The following is a 26,872-nucleotide window of genomic DNA, read 5'->3' as shown; positions in this document are numbered from 1 at the left end:
AAAGAGAATGCTTTGCATAGCCTACAGCCGCTATTGTTAGGTGATCCAAGAAAAGGAATTAGGAGCACATTTCTGAAGAAGTCTCAATTGATTATTGTCCACACAGAATTAGGTCTGGTTTGGAGAAAGCCACATTCTGAGGAAAACCAAGGTAAAACAGCAACGACATAGCACTTTAGAAATGTAAACAGCTATAGGTTATTCTGCCATTCTGAAAACATGCTCACTAAACGTGTTTCTACTGCTTTGCATTATCTCTTTAAATAACAAACAACAGTCCCCAAAAACAGCTTATGAAGGGTAAGCAGGTAAACTTCTTCACCCACCTGTCTGTTTTTCGCAGTGACCATTCTTCCCCCACTCTTTATTTAGGAAAGTTTTGTGAGGTTTTTCTCCACCAAAAGACTTGTCCAGGTAATTGTTTTATTATTGGATAAATAAAGGAGCCGTCATTACTCCATTGATACTAGGAAAACTGGATTTCTTTTACCAAAACACAACTTTGTAGGAAGGATTTTACATCACAACACTGAAAGTTGTTGTCACTGAGTAGTAGGGGGGTGGGAATCTGGCAGACATGGAAAAGGCTACTTCAGCCTTTGCAATCAAAAGGTGCCATTCTGAGAACTGTGTGTGAACATTGCAGTGGATTAGGACTAGATAATTTTCTAAGTGTTACACTCCACACATTTCTCCACATCATTGGGTTCTCAATCTTTCTACTCCCACAGCCTGCTTGAGAGAACTGAAAATGACTGAGACTCACCAGTCACAAAATGGTGACAGATGGAGGTGGGGTTTGGCATAATCAGCAGCCATTGCTTATATTTTATGTTGATACCTAATCCCTCTTTGAAAATGGCTAAATTCTTTGCCACAGCTACTTCCTTGTAGCAGGGAGTTCCATAATTCAGCTCTCCTCAAATTAAGTACTGATACTGGCTCTGGGGATATAATTGCACAGCCTCCCAATCTCGGGAAGAATTTGCTGCTCTAATTTGCTCTTAAGTCTGGTTTTTCTAACATGGTGCCAATGTGTTCACAGACACCTCTCCTGGGCAGGCTAAAGCACTTTAATGAGCTTTATAACAGTTTTGACAACTGTTGCGGCCCAGGACACACTCCATATATCATTTTCAAAACTGTTATAAAATGCTTTAAAGCATTTTATAGCAGTGTAGATCTGGTGCCCACAAGGTTCCCTGAATCTCCCAATTTCCATTTTATTTCTTAAGATTATTTTAAAATAATTTTAACTGGGGGTTGCCATGCTGCAAAGCAGAGTGCTGCCCTTTATTTGTTATTGTTATTGTACTGTTCTGAGTTTGGCTTCCTGCTCTACTGTGAATGGACCTCTGACTTGGCAACAAATCGGTAGCCAGGGACTATAACAAAAGAACATGAATATGCCCTGAATGGCTTGAAATCTCCTTGCCTTGCCTTTAGAAGGTGACATCCTTTGGCTAATGGAAGGTTCAAAGAAATGGTGCCCTTACAGTATGATTGAGAGGCAGAATGGGAGCAAGAGAGCTGTAATTGGATGAGGCTTAAGTGACTTGAGGTTTAGTTGCTCTCTGGAAAACCAGCGCAGGATAAAAAGTTTTGCTGCTGGGTTTGTAGCAGTCAAAGCATGTATGCTTGAAAATAAAGCAAGTATTACAAAGGCACCATACTTCTCCAGTGTTCTCTCATCCAAAGGAAACTGAATCCAGTAGCACTGCCCCTGAGTTACGACTGACGGAAATGGGGCGTGCTTAGCAGTCGTATCATCTTTGCTTTCAATGTAATTATAGTGTCGCAGTGATGATGAGTCATTTCTCTAGAGCCTCATTTTCCACTAACTTCTTACAAGGCTTCTATGGTTCTTTCTGCCTGTTAAGACTGCTTCTTGATCCTACTATTAGATAAAGTCCACAAAATGCACAGGGCTTAATTGATGGAAATCACTGAAGATCAGAACAAGTAAATTTTATTAATGTTTTTTCCAGAGGCTATTTTGATAAGGATGGGGGAAATGGGGCGGGGCGGGGGAACAGAGAACATAGACGCATGCTTCCTCTTTTTATACAGCAAACATACTTTATTTTTCTGCAATTACTAAGCAAATATTCGACTGTTATTCCTACTAGTACTACACAGATATTTAGTGCTTATTCCGTCTTACAGGCTGACTGTTGCAGAAAAAGCCAGTATTCTTGTCACAGTCAACAGAGGCCTTAGCTAGACCTAAGGTTTATCCCAGGATCGTCCCTGCCTGCTTCCAGGGGGATGACCCTGGGATGATCCCGGAATAAACCTTAGGTCTAGCTAAGGCTAGAGTCTGTAGAGAGAAGCCCCTATTTGAAGTACAGAATCAATTCTCTAATAGCCAGTTTTGATTAATTGGCTGTCTTAAAGCGTCTCTCTGGCTTCATTAAGCCCAGCCTATCCACCCACCACCTGTAAGTTAATGCATAAAGTATGTGTGGCCCACACTCTTGGCTGGTACAGCTATATAGAATTACTTCTTTGAACAATGACGAGTGATTTCTTGAAGTCATAAACTAATTTCCCTGACAATTATTTGGATGGAGAGTTTGGGGTAGGTGGGGGAGAGACCAACACGATAAAAATAAATAAATAAACAAACAAGTAAATAAATACATAAGAGCTGGATTCCATCAAATACAACATACCAGTTTCCCATTCTAGCAGATATAGTGTCTTGTTTCCCAAAACCTCCTGCCTTATTGGGAGACAATAAAGAGGTCTGCCACGTAATCCACAAATCTTTATTCAGGCAATAAACATCTCCTCCCACCTGAAGAAAGTCCAACTTCTAGGAACTTTCCTCTAGGCAACACTATACAAACTAAGCGAGACAATTGCCCTTTCAAGAAGAACGGAAAGCCCTTTCCCAGAATGCTTTAACTTCAAGGAGACTAGTTCTGAAGAAGCCTTTGGCGAGAAGCTAGCCGGGCTGACCTTCTCTCACCTTCCTTTAGCTCCGCCCATTTTAATCTGCCGCATACTCTATGATCAGCTAGCCTTGAAGTGCCCTCCCCCTTGGAAGAATACTGATTTCCCACTGACTGTGTGTTGTTAACGTTTTCAGAGATAAGATCTGGTGAAGGTTCGTTCCCAGCTGGTGAAGAGCGTGTTAGAATCACCTCCCCTGCTCCCCATATAGGCTGGTATGTTTCTGATACTGTCTCTTCTGATTCTGATTGATCACCTAAAACTCCTTCCCTCAGCCTAAGGGGAACAGACCTAGGCCTTTGCTAGACCAGGCTATATCCTGGGGTGATACCTGAGTTCATCCCTGTGCATCCAGATGATGTACAGGGATCCCAGGCTCAGGCAGGGATCAACCCTCCCTTTTCCCCACGGTCTCAAGCTGAGCCCGAGACAGCTAACTTGTGGCCCCTTTTCCCAGCTTTTCCCGGCTCTGCACGATTATTCGCACAGAGCCAGGAGCCGCACACGGAGCGCAGCACTCCCCAGGAGCACTGTGCCCATTGGGGGCAGGGTGGGTGGAGCGGCGAAACCCATTTAAAAAAAAAACACTGTGCACGATCGTTCATGCATGTAGTCCCCTTTAAAAGTAAAAAACATGGCGAGCGCCATGGCTCTCTTTGTGAGGTCGCCTCGCCTTACGTGTAAATGAGGGTGACATCCCGCGATTCTTGCATCATGGGGTCTCCCCTCGTCCATCACGGATTTACCAGTAGGTCTAGCTAAGGCCCTAGTCATGACAAGTAGTGCTGATTGGCTTGTGTGAGTGAATCCTTCAAGAGTCTTTTCTTGTCACGAGTTCAGTCTACTTGTCATTAATCAACCCTTCTTAGGTGTTCTTAATTAAATTAATTCCTATTGTAACTGCTCTCTCCCCTGTCAACTGAAATCTTAGGGATTCTGCATACACTGGGGCAATGAACATTGAGAGCAGGGGTGGGAAACACATGGCCCATGGGGTCCATGTACCCCCACCCCTGAGATACCTAATTATTATTTTTAGAAACAAAATGGTGCTCTATAGCACCTATGGAACCTTAAAAATAACAAATTTAGCCTGCTATAAAGCTAAGTATGCTCTCAGTGGCCAGTATGGAATACTAAAAAGATCAAATTTACCGTGATAGCAAACTACATTTAGCCCTTTTAGAGCTACTAACTGCTATGCAACAGTTTGCTGCAGAATTTGAGCAGCAAACTGGTGGTGATGTTTAAAAAAAAAAACCTCCCTCCCAGTGGTACCCATGTAAGGGGTAGGTGGGTAAAAATGCTCACATATCTCCTGTTGTAGCCCAACCCTGATTTACAGCATCATGAGTCATCATCTCTCAGCCTCAAAACCCATTCTTTCTTACACCTCACTCAGAATTGCAATTGTCTTCATTGAATGACCTTGGGTCTCCAGGATTTCAGTCAGGGATAAGAACATAAGAAGAGCCATGCTGAATCAGACCAAGGGTCCATCTAGTCCAGCACTCTGTTTACACAGTGGCCAATCAGCTGTCGAACCCGCCAGCAAAACACAGGCCAGATCTACACTAAGCAGGATATAACACTTTGAAAACATTTTGAAGACAGTATAGGGAGTGTGTCCTGGGCCTCAACAGTTGTCACTGCTGTTATAAACTATTTTAAAGCAGTAGTGTAGATCCTGCCACAGATGCAACAGCACTCTCCTAGCCTTGTTCTCCAGCACCTGGTATATATAGCCTTTTGTCTGATACTGGAGGTAGCACATAGCCATCAAGTCTAGTAGCCACGGATAGCCTTCTCCTCCAGGAATTTATCCAACCCCCCTTTAAAGCCATCCAAAGTGGTGGCCATCACTAAATCTTGTGGTAGCAAATTCCATAGTTTAGTTCTTTCCCAGCTCTACCTGGAGAAGTCAGAGATTCAACCATCACTCAGCTTTGTCCCTTCCCCCAAAACTCCTCCTTCGGTAAACATATGGATTTTCTGCATTCACCAATACCAGGTATCATTGGGGATACCTGACCACCTCTTGCAATGGTTCAGCTTATTTATTTATTTATTTATTTATTTATTTATTTCATTCCTATACCGCCCAATAGCTGGAGCTCTCTGCTTCTTCCCCACCTCTTGATTCTACCCCTCTGTCTAGAATAGATCCTAGAGCCCTCACTTGTCTTCCTTCAACCCCTATAAATCCCTTCCTGTTTACCATATCACCTCCAGTCTGAGTTAACTAGGAGCTCAGCAGTCAGGGAGTCACAACCGTACACCTTTCTTTCAGTAGCAGAGAAGCCCTGAGCTAATGCTGTAACTAGGCATGTTGGTTTTGTTTATTTGTTTAAATCTGGGGCAGGCTTCACAGATTCCCTATCCTGGAAATGGGGAATCCAGCAAGTTAAAACTGACTGTAAACCTGAAAGGGTACTTCTGCTGAAATGTCAATTTCAATGCTAGTCTAACTTAAGTCCCATTAATTTCAATGGTTCTACTCTAAGTAGGACTGACATTAGGTACAACCCTTCTCTCACACATACAAACGAATGCTGCTTTCAATGTCGAATGTCTCCAATGTTGCCCCCTTTCCCACCCCCATCAGTATACAACAGTAGCCTGTTCTTTACTTCATTAGTCTTTAGGCACAGAACCTATTAGAATGCACAGCTCTACTTCTAACATAAGAAGAGCTGTGCTAGATCATAGAATACTAGAATCAAAAAATAGTAGAGAGCAAGGCTCTATATAGTCAAGCACTCTGTTCACACAGTGGTCAACTAGCTGCCCGTGGGAAACACACAAGCAGGACATGAGTACAACAGCATACTCCCGCACAGGTTCCCCAGTAACTGGTTTATATACGTATAATGCCTCTGATACTGGAGGTAGCATATAGTCATCAGAACTCATAGCTATTGATAGCCTTCTCCTCCTCCATCAAAACTATGCTTCATTCATTCTTCATTCTTTAAGCCCCATGAGCAAGCTGAAATCCAGCTTTACATGTACCATCTTGAAAACATGCTTAATTATTCCACCTTGAAAGGAAAAAACAACGTACCGTAACATTGTTTTAACTACTGCCAATATAGCACATGATTTAATGCCAGGGCTGCATTATTTCCAGTGTATATGGTCCTATCACCTCACTAATCATGCACTACTGAGAGGTATTCTTTAGAAGGTGTATTATCATTAAGAAATGAAAGATTATTTTCATTTCACTATTAGCTGATGCCCTCCCAGTCTCAGGGGGTCTCAGACTGCACATTTTCTTCCACTAAATCTTTTTGTTCATGATCACTTACTTTGATCAGAAAGCCGAAGTACTGGAACCTCTCTCATGCTGTGGAGAGAAAACAAAAAGTTAGTATCGCTTAAATATTTGGACGTGTTGACATACTTGAAGCCTACTGCTGCACCACATTTTTAGTCTACCGCTGCACCACATTTTTAGCCAAGTGGTACAACACAGTTTTAATACACCACATTTAAGAAATATAGCTATGGTTTTGCCTTTAAAAATGAATGCTTCTAAAAACCAAAGATCAGTCAACAACAACAGAATTTTGGCAAAAGATCAGTCATAACGATCTGCTTCTGCCAGGACAGCTTCTTACTAAGCTTTTGATTTAGATTTTGCTTTGGATGCTCATTAATGGATCTCATTAAAAATCTAAAGCATGAAGGATATCCTGCTTACTGTCCACATTGAAGCAGTGTGAGATGGGAAGAATCTAGTCTTGCTACAAATTGAGAAAATGAAGCTCTAACATTGGCAAAGAACCATTTGGAAGCCTGATGAAAGACTCATATCCTGGGAGGTGACCATACCAAACCCAAAGGTTTCCAATCTTATCCCGTGACTTTGATGAGCTGAGTCATGCTTTTGAATATCAAAAAGTAAGCAACAGAAGAGCACTTAGCAATTGGAGGTGGTTTGAAGATACTTTATTACTGCTTCCAACTTGGCAGTTAACTATTCCTGAAAATAAAACGCATGCCAACTTTGATTTTTTTTTAAAAAGCCATCACTCATGCAGAAGCACTCTAGAATCACAGTGGGTTGGATCCAACTCTTGCATGGATGCATATCTGCTTGTGCAATGTATTTTCCCATTCACTCCTCTCTCCCTCCCCCTGCAGCCCCCTCCCATGCACATGCCACATCTGCTCCAGAGGGGCCCCAACCCTCCAGAGCAGATTTGGGAGAGGGTGCACAGAAGGCTTCAGTGGGGAAGGGAATTCTGTTCTGCTAGCAGTTTCCATTCTGCTAATGGACAGCCACATTTGGATGCAACTCAGTGTTCCCCACCACTAATGCAAATGTACAAGGTAGTTGCATGCCAAATGCTAAAGGAGAAATGCCATAGAGAAAGGCCATACATAGAACAAAAGCAAATCCAATGGATGTAATGTCATAATGTTCTAAAAATAATAAATCCAAAATAATACATTCTACCAAGACTTAAACACAGCACATCTGCAGTGCCTAAAGAATTCCATAGCTTTTCGTGCAAGGGCTGGGTCATGGCCTTACCTCACAGGAATTTTAAGATATTCTGAGGGGTGTTAAGGGAAGGTGACTGTTGCTCAAAAATGTGTACATCAGTACACAGTAATCTACTTAGTTTTTCATTTTGAACTTGCCTAAAATAGCACCACTCAGAAGGTCAGTGGATTCACATGTTCTAAAAATGACAATGGGTTAAATCTAGACTTAGCCATACTTAGAGTAGACCCACCAAAATTAATGAGATGTAAGTTGTGAGTAACTGAAGTCCAGTTTCTTTCAACAAGTCTATGCTAAGTCAGGATCCAATTCAATGGGTTCAGTTGTAAAAACAGTTACATAACACAGGATTTCTATGTTTTAAAAAAGATTTTATACATTTAAACAAAACATGAAGAATATGATATTCAATCGTGCAATTAGAATTCTTGCTATTCCAGAATTTAAAAGAATTAATATCTACATTAAAATGAAGAGTCTGTTTACATGGTTTACAGCTTCATTTAACTATATTATACATGTCTCTTTATAGAGATATCCAGAACAAAAAAGACAAGATACCCAATATCAAAACCAAAATACACATGCCAGGGCAGGATCTACAACTACTGCTTTAAAATGATTTATAACAGTATTGATAACTGTTGGAGCCCATAACACACTCCATATAGAGTTTTCAAACCATTTTCAAAGTGTTAAATCCTGCTTGGTGTAGATCTGATTGAATAACAACTGGAAAGGATGAGCTGGAAATATCAGAGGGTTTTATCTCATTCTTAACCCAAAAACATTAGTGGGCTATTTTGCCTTTACAGACCAGTAGACCATACACTCAAGCAAGTGAAACTATTTTTCAACACTACCATTTCTGTACATTGTTATTAGAATGTGTTATGTCTATAGGAGTACCTGAGGAAGACTTTTCATCATCAAAACAGAATTACACTGGGAGTCCGTAGACTGCTTGATATAACTGATATAGCTGTTTTGCAAAATTGACCACCAGATATAACCAATGTTGTTGTTTTTGGAAAGTGGACTGACTGTCTATAATTGATATGGGTGTTTTGAAAATCTAATTGGCATTATTGTACCATCAGGTATTATAAATTTTGTATAAAAAGTATTTAACTGGCCTTGTGTAGTGTTGTCAGGTCTCTCCCACCTGACTTGTTTAATTTGACTTTATGGAGTTAAACAGCTAACAATGCAAATGAATTCCTGCCCCCACAAGCTTAAAACATGGTGGAGAAAGCAAAGGCAGTTATGGAGCCTGACACATCGCCAGCAAGAAATTGCCTTTGTCCCTATTGTTTCATTTAATTTCATTTATTATACATCTATACCACCCCATAGTCAAAGCTCTCTGGGTGGTTCTCAAAAATTAAAAACCATTAAAAATACATTATATGAAGTAGAAAAATGTCAAAAACATAGAAACAGTTAGCACACACATAGACAACATATATCTAAAAACAATTTTTAAAATGGTCAGCCAAGGACAGTCCAGCTGTGCTGTGTCTGCTACAACCTTAAATCCTTCCACCCCTGATGACTCCCTACCAGTCCCTAGAGGTGGACAAATATGTTTGTTTCAATTTCTACAACTTTTGAACTTACTGAAGCACGTGTTCATCCTGTCCCATTTCCACATCAGTTTGCAAATTGTTTGGTAAAGAATCTACTCACATATCCAGATGTATTTTTGTATGCACTTTTGCATGCATTTTTGTATGCCTCTTAATGTATGCATTTTTAAAAATCAGAGAACTGCATTGCAAAATTTGAAGGAGACCGAAAACTGAAGGATAACTGCATTCCAATTCACATATTAGTTTGGGAAGTGTGAATTATGTCGGTGCAAATTAAAATGTGAAATGAATGAATCACTCCCCACTTCTTATCAGTTCCTCAATGCCATCACAAGACAGGCCTGGCAAGCCCTTTGCTAGTGATAATGGTATACTATTTATAGGGATATTGATATGCTATTTATTACTTCCTATTATTTTAAGAGAGTAGGCTCTGTTGATTGATGTAGCAAAAAACATAGCATGCTGCTAATAGCAAATGGTGGTGATGACTACATGGGAACCTGTAATGATCTTTGATACTGCTCATGCTGGAAAAGATGGAGCAGCTGTAAACATTCACTACTGTAGAACTCACATGACACTACAGTGTCTTGACAGCAGACCCCTGATGTGATTTGGTAACATCTAGATGCAAAAAAACTAGCTGGTTGATTCCCATGTCAGTGTTGACTTTTCTGTAGCTTAGGCAATATTCACTTGAATCAATGGCAAATCATTTTAAGCACTAACACCATTATCACTTTTAGCATCACCACAACATGCATATCACACACACACACACACACAAAACACCACAGCTACTTAAGTCTGTTATTCCAGCATTATATCACTCACAAATTCACAGCCCAGCTTCCATGCAAACCTGCTTCACCTACTCATTCTAGTTCGGATGCAAGAGGTTCCTGCTGCTCCATTGTTATTCTGTATGGCTGTCTGCCTTCATCATCCACCACCCAAGCTCCTATCTCCCTCCATTTTCTTTGTTTATGGCACGAGCTGGACTGTCACCTTTCCTTCCTCAAGTATAAGCAGGCAAAAAATGTGAAAGCTGAGTCAGAGAGCCAACACTTTGCTAATCTGTAGTTCTGACATAATGTTTAAGTATGGTTTGGCATTATAAGCACAATCAAGCATGAACCTAGTCTTGGAGGATAGCAAAATAGCACTCAAGTTGGTATGATATTAGTACAGTCTGTCCCCACAGAGATGTGTATGTGTATGACACATACAAAATATACATTTTTGAAGTGTGGAGAAAAAAAATATGAACTCCCCCTACCCCCCACAGATACTGTATTAGAAGCCTGCCAAAAACATAAGTTGAGTATCTCCATTTTTGTTTGTTTCTTAAATGGTTTATTGGCAATCCTGATTGCACTACTGTAAGGGTAGGCTTGAAGTATTCCCTATTTTAAACAATTTTGGTAAGATGTTCTTAGTCTAGAACACACAGTTCCTGCAAGAATCCAAAGTGTACTTTACACGGGGTGTTGTGTGTGTGCAGATATTTGTTGCAGCTATTGTCACTTCTACTGTTGTTCTAAAAGCCCTAACTTTGTTGTGGACATATGAAAAAGTTGGATTTCACATAAACAGACATGCAGCCAAAAAAGGATCTTTGAAACCACCATTAAGAAATCATAAGCCTTGCACCATATGATTTATATGTGGGCTAATTAATTAATTTCTTTACTTTTTTCCAATTTACAGTAAACGCACTTACATACTTTATGTACAGAACGAGCACAAACATGTGCTTTAAAGCACTGTTTTCTTCTTTAAAGAAACTACAGCATTTATTTATACATGTTGATTTCATTAGCATTGAAGGGTGTTGCAAACACGCGCACTTGTATCTACGCAACAAGGAAAGCACACACAAACATCCCAAAGGACAAAAAAAACCCCACCCTTTCCCCCGTATTTTCTTTTAGCAAAAACATACACACAAACCCCCCTAGTGGTACTTTCTTTCTGAACACCCCAAAGCACTCCTTTCAGACAAACAAGCTAACAGTCAAAATTGCACCAAAGTGTGGAAAAATAAATCTGGTAAAATGGCTCAGGACCAACCGTAGTTTTCAAATCTCAGCTTTGGAGAATTTAGAAGCCTAGATTTTGCCATCAGTAGCCAAGTAGAATGAAACGAAGGAATGTTTTCACTTTGTTAAAAGTGTCCTTTTTAATTATTAAGTCAACAAATAAATTGAAGGGAAATTAAAGAAATTAAGTTTGAATCATATTAGAATACTGAGCTTTTAACAGGCTTTATTTGCTGCTATTTTATTTGACATATCTTATTTGTTTAATGATCTATGTATAGGGCTGGATTATGTATTTTGTATGAGCCTCGTGTGGCGCAGAGCAGTAAAGCAGCAGTTTCTGCAACTGAAACTCTCTTCACAGCCTGAGTTTGATCCCAGCGGAAGCTGGTTTCAGGCAGCCGGCTCGGGTCAACTCAGCCTTCCATCCTCCCGAGGTCGGTAAAATGAGTACCCAGTTAGCTGGGAGAAAGGTAATAACGGCCAGGGAAGGCAACAGCAAACCACCCCGCTATAAGGCCTGCCAAGAAAACGTCAGCAAAAGCTGGCGTCCCTCCAAGAGTCAGTAATGACTCAGTGCTTGCATGAGAGGTTCCTTTCCTTTCCTATGTATTTTGTATTTTTAATTGTTGTAGTCCATGTTGGGAGTTTGACTCCGAAAAGCAGGCTAATGGATTGCTGCCCACTAGGATAGACGCGTACCTCACAGGCTCATTGTTGTGAGGATAAAATAGAGAGGAGGAGGATTACGCATGCCACTTTGAGTTCCTTAAGGAGGAAAAAGGCGGGATATAAACATAATAAATAATAATAATAATAATAAACTTGGGGATATTCCCCACTCCCCAGGTTGTAGTTCTGTTTATGGCCTTAGGGGGGAAGGATCTGCCATATCCTATGACTTATAAGGTCACTCTCCTTCAGCTCCAGGAATTGGTCGGCCATCTAAATTTTGCCTGTCGGGTGGTAGCTCCTGGAAGGGCATTCACCTGACGATTATATGATGCCATGAAGGGGTCTAAGCGCCCCCTCCATCGCATATGCATGTCAGCTGATAAGAGGGCAGACCTGGAGGTTTGGAAGAGATTCTTGATTCAATACAATGGGGTGTCATTCTGGAGACGGGAATTGTTGCTTGAGGCCCAGCTTCAGGTGCACTCTGTCGCTTCAGGGGCCCATGGCTTTGGTGTAATTTTCCAAGACCATTGGTGCGCCCAGCCTTGGCCGTCCCATTGGAAGACTTCAGATATTTGTAAAGACATGACATTTTTGGAACTTTTCCCCATAGTGGTTGTGATCTGGTTATGGGCTGAACTTCTGGAGAATTCTGCAGTACACTTTTGGTGTGACAACTTGGCTACGGTCCATGTTGTGAATTCATTATCATCAAAGAATCCACGGGTTATGGGTCTCATTTGGGCACTCACTTGTCGCTGTTTGCAATTCAATCTCACCTTTTTTGCTCGAATGGACAACACATGAACATTCATGCTGCACTTTGAACTGTTGTTGTTGTTGTTGTTGTTAAGCAGACAAAGGGTGCCCCCTTGCCCCACAGCACAGACTGAGTAAGCATTCGATACACTGGTATGCACATCTATAATTTCTGTTGATTTATGTACTGAATCCAGTTTGGAGGGGAAGCCAGAGTCACACCACAGCTTAAGAATTTGCTGCAATCTCTGTTTTCATATTATATCTGTCTTCACATAAATAAATTAAATTCACTCATTGACTCTAGGGTGAGCAGTACTACATGTTCCATCCATGGCACGAACACTTGTATTAATTTCATCATATTTTCTGTAGCAAACATGGCAAGTGTGGAAGTAATACATCTGTCTTTATACATCTGTTTAATTGGCCCAGGTTTTGCATATACCTCTGGGTTTCAATACACATGTGTGCATGTATTGTAACATATATTACTGACTGAAGTCTTTTGGTAGTGAAGACAACCACAATTAATGGGAGAAAATTCTATCCAATGTAAGCTCATCATTATTATGTGAATGTGTGTCCTCTGGTAATCTAAATTGACCAAGGGCCTTGCTAGACCCTGCTGAATAAGCCGGCAGGGAGGCGGGGCGATGGCACGTTAACTTTAGCGTGCACCGCCCCGCCTCCTAGACGGCCGACGCGCAGGGACGACGGAAGCCCTGCAGCGTCGGCCATTTTTTTTGTTTTGTTAAAGGGGCCACGTGCGCCCCGAAGACTGCGGACAAGGTAAGGTTTTTTTTAAAAATTAAGCCCCCTGCCCCCTCTTTCCCCACCCTCCCTCCCCCTCTCCCGTGTCGCCCTGTGCCAGCCCTCCCTCCCCCTCTCCCGTGTCGCCTTGTGCCAGCCCTCCCTCCCCCTCGTCGCCCTGTGCCAGCCCTCCCTTCCCCTCGTCGCCTTGTGCCAGCCCTCCCTCCCCTTCGTCGCCTTGTGCCAGCCCTCCCTCCCCCTCGTCACCCTGTGCCAGCCCTCCCTCTCCCTCTCCTGTGTCGCCCCCCCCGGGATTCCCCCCCTGGCCCGATGGGCACAGCGCTCAGCACTGTGCCCAGTCCGTGGCTTTTTGCGGCTACTCGCAAAGCGAGTAGCCGCAAAAAGCCACGGAAGTAGCTAGACGTTCTGCAGCCCCGGCCTCAGGCCTGAGCTGCGGAAAAGGCGTGCCATAAGCGACTTCGCTTATGGCGCGTTAAGGGAGGCTTCGGTGTGGCCTAGGGCTGGATTCCCCTGTGCGTCATGTGGACGCACAGCAGGGAAACTGGTCCTCAAAGCGCGCTAAGGCCTCGTCTAGCAAGGCCCCAAGACTATTTTTGAAGTCTTGGGTCAATATAGTAAGCAACTGGTATAGAGAGCAGTATAGCTGCTATGTTAGTCTCAGAGAATACGGTTGTGTCCAAACCTTTGATTCATTCACCCCCAACTGGGCATTGTAGGAAATATCTCAATTGATTGCAGATATTTTTGCCCATGAAGCATTGTATCAACATCATTTTGTAGCACTTTGCCATGCTGGAACCTCTTACTTCATAGTACTTTTCTATAAAAATGTTTTTTAAAAAAATCTACTCTGACTTTTTTAAAAACTGAGCAACAGACAAGAATGATGGTTGCTGGCCAAGTATTTCTCTTTTTGGTTTGAGTTATATTTATGAAGGCTCAGACAGCTGTTTAACCTGGAAAGCCACACCATAACAACGACGGAAAGTTTCTACTCTGGTGAAAGCCCTTGAAGTCCCCCTGGGAACAAAGCATGCAGTTCTGATTACACAGAAGTAATTGGTAGAAATTTTATTTCTTCAACCTTCCCATGGACCTAATATTTATGCACTAGACATTAAACATAGACTTAATGTTTATGCAAAATGCACTAGACTTCTACGGAATGTTCAGCATCCGTTTTGTTCTTCTTCAAGAAAGATGCAGGAATTACACACATGATTATACTGAAGCTTCAACCTATTGAGTATCTGCCCACATTCCACTTTCCATTATCTTTCACATTTTTCTTTAGTAACATTTTCTGAACAGTGTTCAGAGATCATGTCCTCCAAACACTTTTTGTGAATCTAGTTAAAACAATGAAAAACTATTATCTTCGTAGGTTCAAAGAGAGGTTTGAAAATATGATCCTAAGTAAAAGCCACTGAGATCAATTGCTAAATGACCTTAAGGTCATTTAAATAACTAAATGACCTTAAGAACTGAAATCCATAGATCAGGAAGACAGAAGCAGCATACTTTCCATACATGTGGTATAAAACAGGGCAGCCCACCTACTAACAGGGACTGGCTGGCGAGATCCCATTACGCCAGTCCTTTTACAACTTCATTGGCTGCCAGTCCAGGTCTGGGCCCGATTCAAAGTGCTGGTATTGACATTCAAAGCCCTAAACGTAGGGTGACCATATTTTGGAAACCAAAAAGGAGGACAAAATGGCCGCCCTCAGGAGGCGTGGCCACCCCAACATGCCCACCCCCAAGGCGGTGCCAACTCAACATGTCCAGCTCCCAAGGGGGCGTGGCCTCGGTCACATTTATTTATTTATTACATTTTTATACTGCCCAACAGCCGAAGCTCTCTGGGCGGTTCACAAAAAGTAAATGATAGCAACCAATGAGTAGCAAAGGCACACAACTACTATAATAATATACTAAATACTAAAAAAGGAACTTACACTTATATAAAACCATTTCTTTATTTTTTATAACATAATAAACAACCACAACAAACGGTTTGGGGCCAGGTTATTTGAAGGAACGCCTCCTTCCATATGTACCTGCCTGGACCTTAAGATCATCTACAGGGGCCCTTCTCCGTGAGCCCCTGCCAAAGGAAGTGAGGCAGGTGGCTACTAGGAGGAGGGCTTTCTCCGCTGGGGCACCCCGGTTGTGGAATGAGCTCCCCAGAGAGGTCCGTCTGGCGCCTACACTGTACTCTTTTCATCGCCAGCTGAAGACCTTTTTATTCTCTCAGTATTTTAACACTTAATTTTAAGTTAAATTTAAATTTTACTGTTTTAACTCTGTATTTTAATCTTACATCAATTTTGCTGCATGGTTTTATCTTGGTTGTGCTTTTTATACTGTATTTTGTATTTGTGTTTTTAACATATTGGATGTTTCATTATGGTTTTAATTTTTGTGAACCGCCCAGAGAGCTTCAGCTATTGGGCGGTATAAAAATGTAATAAATAAATAAAATAAAATAAATGTGGAATTAATTGTACACTGTCCATTAATTGTACATGTTTTAATCTTGTAAACCACCTTGAGTCCCAGTACTGGGAAAAAGGCATCATCATCATCATCATCATCATCATAGACAAAGTATAAAAATGTTTCAAGGGCAAATTCTGGTTTTTCATATTTGACAGCAACTACTTCAGAATAACATTGTAGATTTATTTGGTTTATTGAAAAATATGTATACAGTATGCTGCTACTTATCAGAGAATTCCATAGGAGTTCAAAAATTAAGGGCAATCTATGAGACCATGTAAACTACTCCATTAAAAAAACACAATTAAACAAAAAGCAGCAGCAAAACCAAGAGGCAACACCTCAACAGGAGATAGCAATAAACAGCCAGCAGAACTCAACCAGAATGTCCAATAGACTATATGAAATACAAAGGTTTGCAGAAAGCAATCCTATAGTTTGCAGTCAGCATCTGAGGTGGGGTGGGAGCATAGGATAGTTCAGATTCCCAGATCCAAGGTTGGAGACAGCAGCCTCCAACCCAGGAGTCTGAACACTGTCAGAGCCGGTGCAGAGAGCACCACATTATCTGCCTCTCCAAGGTTGCAAAGTTGACCTCGGAAAGGAGGGAAAGGGGGCGGTTCTGTGGAAGGGAAGGGGAATGGGGAGGCTGGCTCATGAACAATCCTCCGGCCTCCCTCCACTCTGCAGAGCCCCAGGAAGATGGGCGAAAAAGTGCATCTAGCAAAAATGCGAAACGAGTGGAGCAGGAGGCAACGATCACCTTTGTGCTCCTCCTGCCCTGCTTCTGAGTTTGGAGGCTGACGAGCATCTTGATTTATTTATTTGTTTATTTAGTACATTTCTATACCGCCCAATAGCCTAAGCTCTCTGGGCGGTTCACAATCTTGATAAGGTTGCGCCCTTAATAACTATGGAAAGACAGAATTTAGGAGATGGTCTGGCTCTCTCAGGAAGTGAATTCCAGAGTGTCAGGGCTCTGCTGTAGTTTAGCCTCTACATAAGATGGAATTAGAAGCAGCGGCTCATCAGAGGATCACAAATGCCATGAGTGGCGGAGACATTCTCTGAGATAATCAGGACTCAAGCAACGCTGAGTTATAAAATTATTAATTAACAATATTTTAAATTATTATTATTATTATTATTATTATTATTTATTTATATAGCACCATCAATGTACATGGTGCTGTACAGATAACACAGTAAATAGCAAGACCCTGCCGCATAGGCTTACAATCTAATAAGTTGTAGTAAACAATAAAGAGGGAAGGAGAATGCAAACAGGCATAGGGAAGTGTCTTTTCATTATCAAATAATCCCAAAGTGGGGCACGATACAAAAAACACAATAAAATCATACAAGCAATATATCACTAAAACCAGAGAGGACATTACACAGATAAATAATGAATTACCAAATCTAATGACAACCGATTCAGTCAAAAAGGGTGATTGAACAATAGGACTTCACTTGGTGCCAAAGGCGTACAAAACTCAACACCGAAGAAGTTCTACAATTAGGGTGCCCATATAGAGAATGCTGTCTCTTCAGTCGCCATGTATAGAAACCGTGGCAGGCATGACGCCATTAGTAGGGCATCCCCATTAGATTTTACTATCCAGGTAGGTGTATAAGGAAGAAGGCACCCTGGACCTAAGTCATGTAGGGTTTTATATGTCAACGCAAGCACCCTGAACTTGACTAAGTAGCTTATTGGCAGCCAGTGTGATCCCTTCAGAATTGGTGAAATCCTGGTAAGCTTTGCTGTTTAGCAGCCTAGGCACAGTGTTTTTCTCTAGCTACAGCTTCTGAGCCAACCTCAAAAGCAACCACAATAGAGCATCTCACAGTAATCCAATCTCATTGGAGCATTGCTAGGCAGGATTCAGGAGCACTGCTAGATAGGATTTGGAACCAAAGATTCAGTACCAAAGCCCATATGACAAATCTGCATGCTAGTGTATATCTATATATGCAAATTTGGAATTAATTACTAGGCTTTAAATTTCACAGGGAGCAAAGCCAGCCAATTAACTTCCCATCCAAAACATCTGAAATAAAATATTCAATTTATTCACACGCTGACTCAGATCATCTCAGACCAACAGAAAAGCGCACATGGCCCCTTTAAAATAAAAACAAAAATGGCCGACGCTACAGGGATTCCGTAGTCCCTGCGCGTCGGCCGTCTAGGAGGCGGGGCGGCACGTGCTAAAGTTAGCGCGCCGTCGCCCTGCCTCCCTGCCGGCTTATCCAGCTGGGTCTAGCAAGGGCCTGACTCTGTAGCTAACTGTGGATCCACCTAGTACTTGTTCCATCTAGCCCACTTTTAGCTAGTTTGCTGATCAGAATGTCATAGGGTACTTTGTCAAAAGCTTTGCTGAAGTCAAGATTTATTATGTCCACAGCATTCCCACAGTCCACAAGGGAGGTTACCCAATCAAAGAATGAGATCAGATTAGTTCTTGACAAATCCAAGCTGGCTTCTAGTAATCGCTGCATTGTTTTCAAGGTGCTTTATAATCTGCTCCAAAAATTTCCCAGGGATTGATGTCAGACAAACTGGCCTATAGTTCCAAGGTTTCTCCTTTTTGCCCCTTTTGAAGATAGTGACATTAGCCCTCCTTCAGTTGTAGGGTGACTACATGAAAAGGCAGACAGGACTTCCATATCTTTAACAGTTGTATAGGAAAGGGAATTTCAGCCGGTGTCATTTGTATGCATGAAGCACCTGATGAAATTCCCTCTTCATCACAACAGTTAATGCTGCAGGCACCCTGCCCCTGTGACCAGATACAAAAATCTTCAGAGGGATACTGGGGACAATTTGGCCCCTGGAGCCAATATCATTCTCTACCCCTGATCTAGGAGCACCCCGTCATTTTGAACTGGGAGCGAGTGTGGGTAAGTGAAGCACAGGAATATCAGCCCATCCACATTAACATGTGGGCTGCTGCATTTGCATCACATCTCCAACAAATGTAATTTGGAGGCAAGTGGCTTTATGGACATATAACAAACACATAGCCTTCAAGATCAAATTCTCCATTCTTTATCTAGATTCACCTTTTCCAAATTGACTCACAGTTTTGAACAGAAATCTACATGCAAATATGCCTGCATTGAATAGTTAAAATCAGTAGTTCCCTGAATACATCAATGGCTAGCAGCTGCACAGCCACAATGAATGGAAAAGGGCTATTTTAGAAGTATCTCACATTATTAGCTATTGCATGCCAAGAAGGACATTTTAAAAATATAATTATGTATATCCCTGTGTTGAAAAAAGCTAGTATGAATCAGAATGAATTACCACCGTCACCCCACTTCACAAAAATACGTATCCACTGACCTTTGCATTTTCTGTGAACTTTGGCTAGCTTAGTTTGTTGTTGACTCAAGAAAAAGTATGCCGAGACACTCACACGGGCATTGGTAAAATTAATTCAGATCCTACTCTAAGCTTGCAGAGGTAAAATGAATGTGATTTCTAACATGTGACAGCAGGAGCAGAAGTTCTTATCTGAGCTCATCTGCTCCATTAGCATAATATACATTTCAAAACAGAAATGTAAAAGCCAAATCAGATAACATTTGGCACAAATTGCCAGCATCTGGTGAGAGGAAATAAAAGCAGTATGAAAATGGGTATGAGTTGTGAGCAAAAGCATCTCAGCCTCTAGCACTTACATGGCATTAACAATCCATCACCTTCTTTGTAATTGAACAAGTACACCGAAAAACAGGAAGGAAGAGAGAGGCAGTTTTCACCCATTCAGCCCCCTTTTAAAGTGTGGCCTCAAAGCTTGAGATCATTGAAAGTTATTAACCACTTGTGGACACCATGCTAAACCATAGTTTAGTGTGATGAAAATGACAGGCAATGTGGCTTGGTTTGTTGCTCTCCTTCTCCTTTTCTGATGTAGCCATAGAGGAGGCTGCAAATTCACTTCCAATCTAGATCCTAAACTGTGATTAATGTTCACTGTGGTTTGTTTAAACAAGCAATCTTCAAAACCCATGGCATGAAGTTGGCTGTTTCAAACAAACCATAGATAATTTTAACCACAATTAGTTGGTCTTGACGATATGACAATCTATGGTTAATCTAAAATGGACGCAAATGCTTTCAAACAGCACTCACAGCTGTGCCAAGAGGAGGCAAGCAGAGTTAGCCCATAGGCTTCAGGCTCAATGTGGCTCATTCCCATCACACTAATCAATTGTTTAGTGCAGGGGTATTAAAGCTCTTTTAGTCCAAGGGCCAAATTCAATTTTGGAGAAGCTCTTGGGCCACCTTCCAGTGCTGAGCAGAGCCAAAAATACCAGCTTATTTTAGCTTAAATCCCTTACTGCCAAGAACTAGGCCTTAGGAGAAGCATTTCTACCTTTTAGAATGGGGGGAAATTGCACAAAAGCCAGGAAATCCAGAAATGATTGATGGTTAGAGAAAAGAGGTGGGGCCAGAGGAATTACCCTCTGGGGAACCCTGAGGCCCAGACTTGGATTCCAGGCAGACCAGCTTTGGCAGTAGAGGGTGGTGGCTCCGAATGTCAGTGGGTCAGTAAATCTGCTCTGGGTTTCAGTCAAAACCAGTCAAAACTCTAAAGGAGCGAAAGCTCCTTTAGAGTTTTGACTGGTTCTGACTGAAACCCAGAGCAGATTCACTGACCCAGTGACAGCAGAGCCATCAGCCTCTATTGGGATTTGGCCCACAGACCTGAAATTCAAAATACTTGGTTTAGTGTAATGCCTTGCACTCTCCCATTCTGTTCAACAGCTAAATAACTAGTTTAGCAAGACTAACAACACCAGTGATCTGCAGGAAATTATGCATTTAAGGCAGAGGTCAAACCACTCAATCTAAACCGCACATTGGACTGGCCCACCAACATTTTGACCAAGGACCGATTTGTATTGTGATATAAAACTGGCTAAGGCTAATAGCCTTTGCTGCACATTTTTTCTAGTGATTTTCTATATGTTATTGTAGCCTGGAATTCCAATTTTCAGGTGTTAGGAGTTGAACATTACACAAGTCCAGCAACTCAAGCAAAGGCCTTGTTTGAACTGGATGAGGTCCATAGCAGATCTTTCATCCCTGAAATCGGAGCCCCCAGCCTCCACTGGTGACCAAGTATAATCTTTTGCTGTAAATGTTTCTGATTCTAAATTATTATTTTGCTTACAAAAGAACGACACCATACTGAAAACCATGACTGAAGCTTTAACATCCAGAAAACCCCCGAAATCTAATTCTGACCAGTAATGAGTCAGCCCTTCCTAAAATCCAAGAAGATACTCTACCTGATAAAAGTAGCAGATACATTAAACTGATTAACAATTACAACATGACCTTTTGACAACATAAGAACAGATTTGCATATATTATACTCAATGCAAGAAGTGGTGCAGGTCATTGTATCACTGGAGGTTACCTAAGGTGTTAGTGGGATTCTGTTGGATTTATCAAAAAGGTAAGCCAAATCCTGTTGGTCTTTCTCTTGCAAAAAAGGTCTGATAAACCTGCATAGAGTGAAAATGAGGGCATTATATAGCCTTGATTCTCAGCAACAGATTGATCAAGACTGACACAGCAATACAGGCCAAGATGAACAAGAATACAAGAGGAACGCTTCCCTTGTGGTCCACAATACATTGTACAACACTCAACTACTAAGTTCAAGGGGCAGCAAAACCTACCAGATAATTAAGCTATTGGTTAATCAAAAGCAGGGGATTTTAGTTAGCTGCTATGTATTAACAACTCCTAAAAGGGAGACCCAAAAAAAGGACATAAATATGGATTAAAAATTAACCACGATTGCCAGAGAACCTGATATGGCAATTCCACCCACAGAAACATGTGCTCAGATGTATCTGCCAAAACCAGGAACAGCACATGGTATACATTCTGCTACTCTTAACAACATCAATAGATAATTATTTTTAAAAAGCTAACTTTTCCTGGATTGGGACAGTAGGGAGGGAAGCTGAGTCAGACTCTAAGAATACTTTTACTTAGATGTAACACATTTCTCCTCCACGCTGTATTGTCTTTCCCTTTGTTGTTTACATTTTCTCAACTCAAAAAGAGAAGCTCTTTTAGATTCATTGACCATCGGCTAGGTTTGCATCACTGTTTGGGAGGAATGTGTAACGACTCCTGTTTTGAAACAGAACACGTGTTTAGTTCTCTAGAGACTGAAGCTTGATTTTAGCCAGAGCTGCTAGTCTCCTAATACATCACCACCACCATACAGGCCAGCCCTGCTATGAGGCAGGATGATTCTCCTCTCAGATGGCAGATCAGGCCCCACCGCCCCACTGCTAGGATGGTCTCTGCAGGTACTGCCAGCAGTACCGCACTGGTCCTGGTCCTCAGCTGCAGCAAATGCAACAGCAGTAGAGTGGCATACAAGCAGGGCTTCTCAGAGGAGGAGGAGCAGCAGCTACCGCCCCATCTCTTCCGGCAGGCCTACCCAGTGGAATTTTAGGATGTTTTTAGGATGTTTTAATCATGTGTACTATGTTTTTAATCAATTTCATGTATTTATACTTATTGTTGTTCCCTGCCTCGATCCAAATGGAGAGGCGGGTAAGAAACCATTTATATTATTATTATTATTATTATTATTATTATTATTATTATTATTATTATTATTATTATTATTATTATTATTTCTCTTGCTCTGATGGATGGTTAAAAAAAAAACCTCCATGCAAGTAAATAAAACAACCTAGTTTTCTATTTGTAGGTTGTTTTTTACACAGACAATGTTCAAAACTATGATTCCATGTCTGCACTGTCAAGGGGTAGTCTATTCTGACTCCTCATTCCCACCTCATTCTGAAGCCTCGATGACTTGCAACTAATGTGTCAACTGCCTCCACAGAAACACATTGTGTTTGAAATGACCTCAAGTGAGATGCAAGTTCTGCCTGTGGTCTTTGATCCATGATGGCTCTTTCGCACCTGCCAACATCTCATTCACACAATTCCACATTCAGTGATTTCATGGTGAGGAACAGGGTCCTGCCTCCGCCAATATCTTTACATCAGCAGAACCTGTAGATACCACTGAGTTCAAAGAACCTATATACACTTCAGTTCTCTGTGCAATCAGAGGTCCTGCTTTTGCGACTTGCTGGTTTGCAGATACAGGCCCAGTTGAACATATTGAGTGGGACCAACATGATCCTGCTCCCTCATCCATGCATTCGCTCAATGTAAAATTGTGTGAACAAGTTGAGTGTTATCGCTTGTTGTTACAGTTGTCCAAGGTTGGACATGCCCATGTCCCAAATCTGGTCCTCTGTTCCCAGATAGCCACCTCCCTCTGGGCCCAAACAATTTCCCCTGACCAGTGGTGGTTTCCCAGCTTTTGCACAGTTTTCCCCCTTCATTCCAAAAGGCTGAAATGCCTCTGCTTACACTTACTTGCTGCCAGTAAGAGCTTTTAGCTAAAATACGATAGCATTTTTGGTATTTTGGCGCAGTCCTGTTTTACCTTTAGCCCCACCCACCACCAAAATGTAGCACCCACGAAGTTCTATGAAATTGAATTTGTGCCTCAGGCTGATGAGGTTCAACACCTCTGGTGTAAAAGATTAGGCTTACCTTGACTAATTTACATACATTGAAAATTTTCACTTTAAAACCTACCCAACAATACTACCTACCCCTTACCTCATAGTAGCATTCTACGTAGCTTACTATATTAGCCAATAAGTACTTTTAAAATAGTACAATGTCATTTCTTGATTAATGTATTTTATGTATTTTATGTAAACCCAGGCAGATGCTATTCAGCAGCTTATCAACTGCCTGTTTAAACAAACACCATTGAGGTAGTTAAACTGGTTTCAAGTATTCTGCACTTGGTGCAACGTGTTTTGACATTTTGTTCCTCTTGCTTTGTACGTCTTTCACTCACACATACCTCACACGTAAAGAGTTGGTGTTACAAAAATAAAATGAGTCCCGAAATCCTTGAAGGAAGGACAGAGCAGGAACTTCAGAATAAAATGTAATAAATACTAATATATTTCCCAAGTTGCCAGACAGCTCCCACATGATGCACCTGTGTTTATGGGGCCATCTTGACAATGGCGCATTGGTGCTGCGAGCCCTCAAAACACTGCGCTTGCACTCCTGTGGGTTGTCACCATGCTAAGGAGCAAGCGTGGGGTTTGCCTCTGAAGGAGCTGCCACCGTGCCTGTGTGCCACCATGCCGGCGCCCATGCACCGCCATGCCCATGCACCGCCATGCAACTGCACGTCACTGTACGGATGCCGTGGCACATCCGTGCATCCCCCACATTTTTTTTTTAAAAAAACCCTTTTCTTTTCTTTTTTACCCTTTATGCACTTCTCCGCCATGGGTGTCCTTCTGCCCACACCAGAGAAGCGTGGAGGCCATTGAGCTTGCTGGCCATCCAGAGGCCATTCAGCTTGCTGGCTCACCACCTCCTTCCTATCTGGTCGATGGTGACCTATCAGGGGTTGCCATTGGCCAGGACATGCCTCTGCTGCAAGTCTGGAGGAAGGCAACAGATGGAGATGCAGTGTTGTCACCTTGCTCCAGAAAAAAAAGTTGGGGTAAGTCCCTGACTTCTTTAATTCCGAGCTTCAGGGGAAAGCCCTGGGATGGCTCTTCAGTGGCTGCTGCATCATATAAATGACCACTGCGGAGCCACCCCGAGGCTTTCCCCTCGTATAGACAACCCCTATATGTTTGCCATAGGAAGGTTTTATATATGCATGCTTAGTTTAAGACAATTTCCTATGTTAGAAATTGCTGAGAATTCTAAGGAATCCCACCTTAAGCTTTCTTCTTTTTTAAGTAGTCACATGAAAGTTCTGGCTGCAGAAATGTTTAACAAAAGCTTTACTGTGACATAGGAAGCAACTCTTAAGGATTTTTGGTACCCTGTTCCTCAAGTTGCTCAAAGCCTTCCCATTTTTTTTATCACTTCTTTTATATGGAGAGAAAGTAAATAACGCTGTGATATAGCACAACCATAACTAACAAAACACATAGATCTCAGTGGGTCAGCTCTACGGGTCAGTATGACTAAGCCTTGATCTAATACCATGACTACATTAACTGCACACTCATATGCATGCCTACACCTAAGCAAGACCCACTGTGTTCAGTGCGTTTTACACCCAGGAAAATGTTCATAATATTGCACCCTGAAAAAAAGCTAACTAGTTAGGGAAGAGCTACATCCTAATCTTTGTCAAAAACCTGCTGTAGGTGTCTTTTGAGATATTTCCCTTGATTGGCTCTACTTGTATATTTTTATGTACACTTTGTTCCCTTAATTCTGTTATTCTAGCCTCTCCAGGCAAGACCTCATGAACTGCTTTATTTATATGATCCTAGGGAAAAAATGCGGCAATGTTGCCTTAGTCAGCCTTGCACAACATTTTGAAAAGTTTATTTCAAAAGAGGGCATCTGTTTTCTCTGGAGGAAAACATTGCCCTGTATTCATGGAATCTGCTTTGACTTTCTTCTAAAACATTTAGCAGAATTTAAACACTGTAAAAACTGACCTTAGAATGAGCCCGTAAACTAGAGACAAAAATCAGCAGGAGGATGACAGAAACCATATCTGTTTCAAATATAAGTGCAGATACAGGGATCACGGGTCTTCTGTTCTTAGCATCTGATGATAAAAAAATAGCATGAATCAGCAAATTTATATCTCTCTTAGATAGTTATGTGCTAGACACATCCTGAAAAGGCCTAGACAAGTAGACACATTTAAGTATGAACTCAGAACAAACCAAAGGCATGACTGTACAAGTCGCTCACGATGCAGTATTACTGATTAGAGACATGCAATGAAGATCTAGCAGGCTGAGTCTGAATTGTACTGTAACTCACCCCTGACCTTTATCCTTATTTTTATATTTATTTTTGTACTTCTGGTTGTACAGTATAAGAACTGAAATGGACGTTCACATGAATTCAAAATCAAAACTAAGTTTGACATTCTACATTTTGCTTGGCGCTTTTAGACTGAACTTTCAAAAGCAATTATTTTTAATTGAAATCCAGAGGGACTGAACGTCTATTGGAGGAAAAACAGTAACAGTGCCGATGGAATTGCAAAGATTGACTCTTCCCCCCGCCCCATCACAGTACAATAATCCTATGCATGTCTACTCAGAAGTAAGTCCTGCGGAACAGAGGCACCTGCCATTTTCCAGATCACACTATTTGTACATCTAACCTAATATTCTCTCATCTGACTGACAGTAGCTCCCCAGGGCCTTGGGCAATGCTGGCTCCACGTTTTGGAAGACCCCCTCAATGGGCCCCCTCCTTCAGGAAATCTACCTTCTCACTGCCATTGTCACCAGCTGCTATTGCTTCCCATCCTTTTTCTAAGCATTGCTGCCGCTTGCTCAGTATACAGAGAGCGAGCGAGCAAGTAGGCAATGCCATTCACTGTTGCTCTTAGGTGAACAACCATGCTGGAATGGTGAAGCTTAGCAGCAAATCCAGGGGGCTCTTGTCAGTGGCCCCTGCTGGGGTAAGGGTCCTCAGCAGCTGCCCAATCATGCCTACCCTTATTTATTATTTATTTAATTTATACCCCGCCTTTTTTCCCTCCAGGGAACCCCAGGCAGCAGACATAATCCTCCTCTTCTCTATTTTATCCTCACAACAACAACCCTGTGAGGTAGGCTGGGCTGAGAGTCTGTGACTGGCCCAAAGTCACCCAGTGGGCTTCATGGCTGAGTAGGGACTAGAGCCTGGATCTCTTGAGTCCCAAGCCAACACTCTAGCCACCACACTAAACAGGTCTCAGGCAGGGGTCTTTCACATAAATTGCTATCCAATTCTTTTTAATTACGCATGCCAGGAATGTAGGTCCTTCTGCATACAGAACATGTTCTCTACTCCTGACCTATGGAGCTTAGTATACCTTATGTATATCCTTAATCATAATAGCGCATACCACAATAACATTGTCCAACTTTCAGCTGCCATTAGATCCCTATTGCTTCAGATGAAAAGCCTATCAGCT

At 41.8% G+C, this 26,872-nt stretch overlaps 1 protein-coding gene across 2 annotated transcripts in view; it reads right to left on the bottom strand.

Moving 5' to 3' along the window:
• The window catches only part of THRB (thyroid hormone receptor beta), a 196,889-nt gene that overhangs the window by 112,298 nt on the left and 57,719 nt on the right, over positions 1-26,872 (bottom strand). For both annotated transcript variants that reach the window (XM_063128252.1, XM_063128259.1), the window contains exons 2-3: positions 25,389-25,501; positions 6,270-6,307 (exon numbers count right to left, since the gene is read on the bottom strand). The gene's annotated coding sequence lies outside the window, so the exon portion shown is untranslated. The remainder of the gene's footprint in view (positions 1-6,269; positions 6,308-25,388; positions 25,502-26,872) is intronic.

This window comes from Elgaria multicarinata, chromosome 1 (assembly GCF_023053635.1).
Source record: "Elgaria multicarinata webbii isolate HBS135686 ecotype San Diego chromosome 1, rElgMul1.1.pri, whole genome shotgun sequence".
Taxonomy (NCBI): domain Eukaryota; kingdom Metazoa; phylum Chordata; class Lepidosauria; order Squamata; family Anguidae; genus Elgaria; species Elgaria multicarinata.
This window is presented reverse-complemented; position numbering and strand designations above follow the sequence as displayed.